The following is a 9,536-nucleotide window of genomic DNA, read 5'->3' as shown; positions in this document are numbered from 1 at the left end:
CTCAAAGTGATTTTGGGGTATGCACTAGGCACATTGGGGATTAGATTTACAGTCACTGAATAGTGATATAATTTAGGAGCAAATATTTTTTTTAGTGACTTAAGGGGTAATTCACATGTTAATTAATTACACAATGACAAATTACTTACCTATTTAGAGGTGAGAGATGATGATCCACTATTTAAAGCAATTCTCACTATGTGTTTTCTACTGAAGTTAAGTAATGCTAGGTTTTCACTTATTGAGTTTATTTTAATTAATCACTAGTAATCATGTAATAGTTTATAAATTGATGACCACAGGCCCTTTAAGTGGACTACTGTCACGTATAATGGGAAATAACTTATTTTAGGGTTCACTATGAATAACACTGCCACTTGGCTAGATGGTGTTCACCTACACCATATGGGGGGGGGAGGGGGGTTAATTGGTGGAGGGCTAGATGTAATTGCAATTTACTGGGACTTGACTTGTAGATACGAGTTGTAATATCAGCTAGCAGCTGTTTAACTAGGGGGGAACATGCACGCCTAGGAGGTGTATGTGGGATATAAGGCGATTTTAGAAGTAATCACTAAGCACTTCGGGGTTGTAACTAATTTTATTAAAGAACTTTGGACTATGGACTTTATCTAGTACTGGGGTGAGATACAAACTTTGTGTAATGTATATACATAATATAATAAATATAATGTATTTATATACATTTATAATCACACTAAATTTATTATGTTAGGATAAACTATTAACCCATCTAGAGGTGGCCTGAGAGGTCACAATAGTTAGATTAAATGTTAGGTCTTGTCAATTGATGATACTCATTTATATTAGTTATTTAATCAATTATCTTAGTTAGATTATGTATTATTTAGTATTCACCAATTTAAAGATATCTTTCTTGGAGGATTTAGGGCAGTGGTTCTCAACCTGTTCAACCTCAGGACCCACATTTGTCCTTGGTCATTAAGTCGCGACCCAAATTGCACTGCAATAGAACACAAGGCATTGCAGTACCACATGTTCCAGTGCGGGCGATTTGAGCTGTGGGCGAGAGGTGCCTGGGATCCAGTGTGGGCTGCTGTGCTGTGACAAAGCTCCATCCATATGGGCATTGCTTGTACAGCTCCCTTGCATGCCCTGTAGAGGTGCAGAGAGCCAGAATGTTATGTCACTCTGGTCCAGGCACCTCTACAGAAAATGCGGGGGAGCTGTAAGCAATGCACATATGGATGGAGCAACCGCATGGTCATAGCTCCAGCCCATACCCCACCCTACCTCAAGCTGACACTCAGCATATTTTGAATGGCTGCTTGGCATGAGAACTACGGTAACAGTGTTGTGCCAGGGGGAGGCTGAGAGGGCTCTCGCCTAGATAAGTGGAAGGCATGCGGCGACCCACTGAACATGGCTATTTATTTATTTATTATTTATATATAATTTGGACTTGGTCGTTTGGGGTGCAGTAGTCCTGTTTGTTTAGCTATTGTGATTAGTTAATAAGGGCAGACTTTAGAATATATGGAATTTTGAAAAATATTAGCTGTTTATTTTATGTTCTTAGAAGTAATATACCCGGGGCGGGGTTGGAGGAGCTGCTCATGGAGGTCGTTCGCCACCACTTGATTCGACCATTGGGGGGTTCCCCTGCTCGCGTCAAGTGAGCTGCCTGCAAGGGACAGCTTTCAAATTATCCTATGGTAGGGTACTTAGGTGCCCTAGGTGTTGTCTCATGTATAGCCATTCATGGCTATTACCTGTTGTCAATGTGGTAATTATTAGTTTTCTTTATTTTATAAGTGTCATTTCTTACAGCCAAGTGAGCTGCCCATATTGGTTAGCCCTCAAACTGTACTTCGATGGGGTACCTAGGTGCCCTTGGTGCTGTCTTCTGTGTTGTCTTTTATGTTTCTTGCTTGATGTTGGTGCAGAAATCTATCTTGTCCTTTTTCTTATTTTTTATGTTGTATCTTTAATTCTTTTTTTCATTGGTCAGGGCAGAACGGGATGCCTAATTACTCTATGCTTCACTCCCATAGGAGCCTCCTGACAGGGGTGAGCTGGGTTCTTTATAGATCTTTGTTGGGCAGGGAGTACTCAATTGGGGACATGACCAGTTCTATACAACCACTTAGATATCATGTACACTAGCAGACCTGATATTCGTATAGCCACACATAGTGTTCAAGGCCTTAACTCACCTGTTAAACGGTGAGTGGCTTTTAATCACTACCATTCCCAAAAAATAGATGTACTTTTTCTTCAAGAAACACATTTCCCTAATAGTTATAACCCACCCTTTTTACATAAACATTATACCCAATACTATCTTGCTAAGGCAGTTGACAAATCTAAGGGGGTGGCCATTTTATTTGCTAAGCATATCTCTTTCCGGATGAAATTTGAACTTAAAGACCCAGGGGGACTTTACTTATTACTGAAGGGGTTTATTGGGGATCATCTATTCACGTTTATCTCTTACTATGCCCCTAATTCTGCTCAAATTCTTTTTTTTTTCTCATCTGTTTTCTACTCTTTTCCACCATATTGAGGGCACAGTGATTTTAGCTGGAGACTCTAATTTAGCACTGGACTTCCAAACTGATAAATCTCATTCTTTAGGTACTAAATTGAAATACCATAAAAGTGGTTTTAAACTGGCAAAGCTACTTCACTTGTACCACCCAGTGGACGCGTGGCGTGAGTGTAATCCCTCTGTGAGGGACTACACTCATTTCTCCCAGGCCCACTCTACCTATGCCCGCACAGACCATATATTTGTCTCCCCTCAGATGCTTAGTGGCATTAGAACCATCAAAATTAGAGAGATTTCTTGGTCTTTCCATTCCATGGTAGTAATGACCTCTTCTTTGGCTCAATCCAATCGAGGATCATATCATTGGAGACTTAGCGAGTCACTTCTCAGCGACCCTGGCATGGTTTTGGAAGTTCAGGCTCTCCTTACAGAATACTTTCATATTAATACTCCTTCAGTTGCTTCACCTATTACTAACTGGGAGGCTCATAAAGCTACTTTCAGAGGGCACTTTATCTCCATTGCTACGCATAACATCCAACTTCTTTTGCAATGGGAACATCCAACTTCTTTTGCAATTACTTTTTGAAGCTTTCCCTCCATATGCAGGGTGTCAATGATGGTTTTCTGCACAACTGTCAGGTCAGGAGTATTTTACATGATTGTGATTTCTACTGAACCAGACTGAGAGACCGTTTAAAGGCTCAGGAACCCTTTGCGGGTGTTATGGCTTAATTAGCTGATTAGAATGGGACACTTTGAGCCTAGAATATTGCACCTTTTCACAATATTTTAATTTGCAGAGATTGTGGATTTGGGGTTTTCATGAGCTGTAAGCCATAATCATCACAATTATGACAAATCACGGCTTGAACTATCTTGCTTTGCATGTAATGAGTCTATCTCCTATATTAGTTTCACCTTTTAAGGTGCATTAGTGAAATAAATGAACTTTTGCACGCTATTCTAATTATTTGAGTTTCACCAGTATACTGGGTTTATGCATTTACTGCTCATTAGCTTGATATTCCAAGTTTATGTAATTGTAGTTTTATGACTGAATATCTCTCCATCACAACGCATGCTATAAAAATCATCCTACCATTCAGCACAACCTATCTTTGTGAGAGTGGCTTCTCTGTTTACCAAGTGACTGTTTTTTGATGGGTTTTTCCCTCAAAAGCACTGACAATTTCACTGTTGTTTACTTTCAGTTGTTTACTGTTTAAAATTTGCATATATACGTTGCTGAATACTGCACAAGTTGTTTTGTGTAAAAATCTAAAATGTTTCAGAAATTAAATAATTTTTGGGTCACTACTTAATGACCATGGAAAAATGCGGGTCCCGAGGTTACACAGGTTGAGAACCACTGCTCTACACTATTGCTTCTATACTTTAACCATAGAAATGTTGTAGAAGGTAAATGTTGTAATTTTTTTTTCTTCCTAATGTCGTTTTGCTGCAACGAAATTCGTACAATAACGAATTTCGGGAAATCGGCAATTTCGGATTCCTTTGCATTCGTCTTAGCTTTAATTCGGAATTCGAATTTTCGAAAATCTCAGAATTTCCGAAAATTCGTCCAAAACGAATTTCGGAACGAACCGAATCGCACATGTCTAAAACCTAATAAGGATCCAGGGGAAGTAGCCAATTATAGGCCTATATCTCTGATTAACAATGACCTTAAATTACTCACGAAAGTTTTAGCTAGTAGATTTAATTTGTTCCTAGCCACTTATATTCATAAAGATCAAGTGGGGTTCATTAAAGGGAGGCAAGGGCCAAATCAAATCCGCAGAACAATAGATTAGTTGTTAAAGTCTGGGAGGGGCAGAACACCAGGCACCACCAGATTACTGTTATCTATTGACTTGCAAAAAGCCTTTGACTCAATATCTTGGACTTACATCTTCACACTACTAGAAGAGAGGGGTTTCGGCGTTTGGTTTATTTGCTTGCTTCGGAATTTATACTACACGCCATCAGCTATCATTAAGATGCAGGGATTTAAGTCAGCTCCAATCCCAATTCACAAAGGTACTGGACAGGGCTGCCCTCTCTCCCCTCTACTATTCGCATTAGCAATTGAGCCCCTTGCTATTTTTATACGAGAGAATCCTAATATTAAAGGTGTTTATTTTCTGAGATTGTGGATTTGGGGTTTTCATGAGCTGTAAGCCATAATCATCACAATTATGACAAATCACGGCTTGAACTATCTTGCTTTGCATGTAATGAGTCTATCTCATATATTAGTTTCACCTTTTAAGTTGCATTAGTGAAATAAATGAACTTTTGCACGCTATTCTAATTATTTGAGTTTCACCAGTATACTGGGTTTATGCATTTACTGCTCATTAGCTTGATATTCCAAGTTTATGTAATTGTAGTTTTATGACTGAATATCTCTCCATCACAACGCATGCTATAAAAATCATCCTACCATTCAGCACAACCTATCTTTGTGAGAGTGGCTTCTCTGTTTACCAAGTGACTGTTTTTTGATGGGTTTTTCCCTCAAAAGCACTGACAATTTCACTGTTGTTTACTTTCAGTTGTTTACTGTTTAAAATTTGCATATATACGTTGCTGAATACTGCACAAGTTGTTTTGTGTAAAAATCTAAAATGTTTCAGAAATTAAATAATTTTTGGGTCACTACTTAATGACCATGGAAAAATGCGGGTCCCGAGGTTACACAGGTTGAGAACCACTGCTCTACACTATTGCTTCTATACTTTAACCATAGAAATGTTGTAGAAGGTAAATGTTGTAATTTTTTTTTCTTCCTAATGTCGTTTTGCTGCAACGAAATTCGTACAATAACGAATTTCGGGAAATCGGCAATTTCGGATTCCTTTGCATTCGTCTTAGCTTTAATTCGGAATTCGAATTTTCGAAAATCTCAGAATTTCCGAAAATTCGTCCAAAACGAATTTCGGAACGAACCGAATCGCACATGTCTAAAACCTAATAAGGATCCAGGGGAAGTAGCCAATTATAGGCCTATATCTCTGATTAACAATGACCTTAAATTACTCACGAAAGTTTTAGCTAGTAGATTTAATTTGTTCCTAGCCACTTATATTCATAAAGATCAAGTGGGGTTCATTAAAGGGAGGCAAGGGCCAAATCAAATCCGCAGAACAATAGATTAGTTGTTAAAGTCTGGGAGGGGCAGAACACCAGGCACCACCAGATTACTGTTATCTATTGACTTGCAAAAAGCCTTTGACTCAATATCTTGGACTTACATCTTCACACTACTAGAAGAGAGGGGTTTCGGCGTTTGGTTTATTTGCTTGCTTCGGAATTTATACTACACGCCATCAGCTATCATTAAGATGCAGGGATTTAAGTCAGCTCCAATCCCAATTCACAAAGGTACTGGACAGGGCTGCCCTCTCTCCCCTCTACTATTCGCATTAGCAATTGAGCCCCTTGCTATTTTTATACGAGAGAATCCTAATATTAAAGGTGTTTATTGTGGGGATAGAGAACACAAGTGCGCCCTATTTGCAGACGATTTATTGTTGTTCGTTACCCACCCACTGATTACTTTGCCTAATGTAATGGCCTCTCTTGATAGTTTTGCAAAGGTGTCTGGGCTTTACATAAATGCAGCTAAGTCTCTTGCCCTGAATATAAATCTGCCCCCTGAGTTAGTGGCCACACTAAAAGTTGCTTTTTCTTTCTCATACCCTATCTGGAGATTAACCTTACTCCCTCTTTCGATCGCTTATACCAGGCGAATTTTCCTCCTATTTTTAAGAAATTAAAGGGGGATTTGGATAAGTGGTCCTCGTATAACCTCTCTTTGCTTGGGAAAATAAATGCTATTAAAATGACTCTCCTCCCTCGCCTGTTATATCTATTTAGGGCTCTTCCTATCCCTGTCCCCAGATCTGAATTAGCCACCTTCCAATCTAGCCTGGTGAAATTTATATGGGGAGGAAAGGGTCATCGTTTACCCAGGATCACGCTCTATAGTACTAGAGAATTGGGAGGGCTAGGGGTTCCAAATATACACCAATACTACCGAGCTGCACGTATAGCTCAATTATCCGCTATATATTCCAGGGGGGAACCCCCGATTGGGTCCTTATGGAACCCAAGGCAGCTAGAGATATGCCTTTGGATTTATTGAAATGGCTACCCTCTAGATTACGTCTGCCTATTATGGCCCCCACCGTCTCTAATTCTCTGGCCCTCTGGGATTGTGTAAAAACACATGGAAATATTGGCTCACCCCACACTCCCCTTGCTCCCTTGTACCAGAATCCGACATTTCCGCCCGGTATTCACCCCAAATCATTTCAATGGTGGAGGGACAAGGGTTTGTACAGAATTGGTCAATACCTCAAGATGGGGAAACCTCTGACTTTAGAATACTGTAGAGAGTATTTGGGTATGCCCTTGTCGGAATTGTTTCGCTATTATCAAATTACTCACTTTCTGCATAATATACTAACACGAAACAAATCTGGCAGTAGCCTCAGTCCTTATGAACGCTGGTGCTTTCAGGCTACCAATCAGAGAGGGGCCATTTCCCTGCTGTATTCCATATTGCTAGAATCCCCCTCTAAGCAGCCATATATGTTGTCTTGGGAACAGGGCTTGAATATGGTTGTGTCTGAAGAGGCATGGAGTCGTCGCTCCTTGGTGGCAACTCGGGGCCTGCTTAATGTTTCATTGTTGGAGGCTAACTTTAAAGTCTTCTCTAGTTGGTATCTGGTGCCCTCTAGACTTGCCCTCATGTACCCAGGATCATAATCCTCATGCTTACGAGGATGAGAGCTTGGGGGTACCATGTGTGGTGGTCGTGTCCTCGCATCCGGGGATTCTGGGGAAGGGTTCTTAACCTGATCGCCCGGGTCACGGGCGTGCGCGTCCCTCGGGACCCCGGGTATGTCCTTTTAAATGAGGCCGTCCCGGGAGTCTCTAAACATTGTACACTACTGATAATCTTTATGTTCCTGGCAGCCAAAATTATTATTGCTAGGGCCTGGAAGACACCTAGGGTATCTCTGAGGCAGGTAAAGACTAAGCTGTCTTGGATCATGACTCATGAAAAGATAGCGAGTATTCTCCTGGATAAAGTTGCAGAGTTGAAACTTGTTTGGGACCCGTGGTTGGCCTATATAAGCCTGACAACAACGTGAGAAAGGCAGATTGATCTTGGGTTATAACCCACCCCCGACCAAAATACTTTAATTTATTTGTTTTCCCGATTTATCTTTTTTTGCTGTTTTTTTTTTTCTTCTTTGTTAGTCTTTTGTCTTGTTTGTTATTAATGTTGTGTGCTCTTGCTAAAAGTTGTGCTTTAGCGCATACTGTCAGTGACAACCTGATTATCAACTTTGAATGTTATCAGTTATTTTCTATTAGTTTTCTTTTCTATAAGATTACCCTTAAGACTTTATATCTTAAATCATTTTAGGTGAGTCATATTGGACTTTGTCAAATACCTCACTATTTTAATGCCATCCTCTTCCACAACTATGTGTCGTATAATCCAGCTCTTTTAGAATGCTACGGTTATCCGCATTTTTCATATGATATAAGGGGAATAAGAAATCAGTAGGGTTGGAACGGTATTTTTCCATTTATAGATATTGTTTTGGTATATTGTGTAAGTTTCATGTTTTTCTTTTTTGTTTGTCTTTTAGTCCTGTGTGTTGTTTAGATGGCCGGCCCTTACTCAAGTTGAGCTTTGAGTGTATCATATTAGCGAGTGCTCATCTATTAAATCTGGTTCACATTAGCTACCCTTGCAATAGACTACTTTCATGATTTTATAATTAAGGATATAATGAGACCAAGAAACAAGCTGGGTTGGAATTGTAATGGTCTTTTTATGGTGGGTGTTTTGTTGTAATGTGTAACTTTGTGACCTTTTGTTATGATGTAATGAAAACAATAAAAACTTTTGAAAGTAAAATGACAGCTGGAATTTAATTGATGGCTCCCATTTACATTTCTCTGGATTATACATGCAGGGCCTTATGTATTATAAGGTCAGAGATTGCAATCACCGATGTGATCTTCCTGTGGTGCTTGCAGCAACCCCTCCTTCCCACACTCAGGAAAGCATTCACATTACTTATAAAGACTTGTGCTAGACAATTATATTATTGTGCTCATTGCCATAACATTACCATGACTGACACCAATTCTTACTCACATTGATAACCAGAGAATGCACACTAATTCACAGCTAAGGCACAAAAGTACCCTTGGCCCTTGAGGTCCTGAATTTTTAAAGGGTAAGTGCTCTTTCAAAAAGTTGTGCCCCCTAAATGTTCCCCTTTGCAAAAATAAAATTGCCAATACTGTCCACGGAGGTTGGCTTCATGTTTTGTGCTTGACAAAAATGCTACCATTTAGATCTGTGGTTCTCAAGTGATGGGTTGCAACCCAACCCCGTGTTCGGTGAGTTGCCGTGTGCCTTCCATTGTGCTAGCTGAGAGGCTCCTCAGTCTCCCCCTAGAGCAGTACTGTCAGTTCTCATGCTGAGCAACCATTCAAAATATGCTTCCCAGCGCCGAGTGTCAGCTTGAGGTGTGGTGGGGATATGGCCGCAAGGGAGCTCCACCCATACGTGCATTGCTTACAGCTCCCTCACGTGCCTGGACTGACATCACAATCTGGCTCCCGGCAGCTCTAGAGGGCTCTCAAGGGAGCTGTATAATATACACATATGGATGAAGCTCCGTTACAGCACAGGAGCCCACATTGGACCCCAAGCTAAGGATGCATTCCAGTTCTCATAAGGTAGGATGACTGGGTGGATCTTTAAAAAAAATTGAGAAGTGTGTATGTGTGTGTGTGAGAGAATGTCTGTGAGTGTGTGAGATTGTCTGTGGTTGTGTGTGTCTGTCAGTGTTTTTGAGGGCCATTTCACACTAATACGGTGCGTTAATTGCACAGTACCATGTGATTTCCAAACAATCACACCTACTGAGTGTTCTGGTGCAGGAGATGCATTGCTATTCAT

This window comes from Nanorana parkeri, unplaced genomic scaffold (assembly GCF_000935625.1).
Source record: "Nanorana parkeri isolate BGI_ZX_2015 unplaced genomic scaffold, ASM93562v1 scaffold739, whole genome shotgun sequence".
NCBI classification, from domain to species: domain Eukaryota; kingdom Metazoa; phylum Chordata; class Amphibia; order Anura; family Dicroglossidae; genus Nanorana; species Nanorana parkeri.
The sequence above is the reverse complement of the archived record's forward strand: the minus strand, read 5'-3'. Positions refer to the sequence as shown.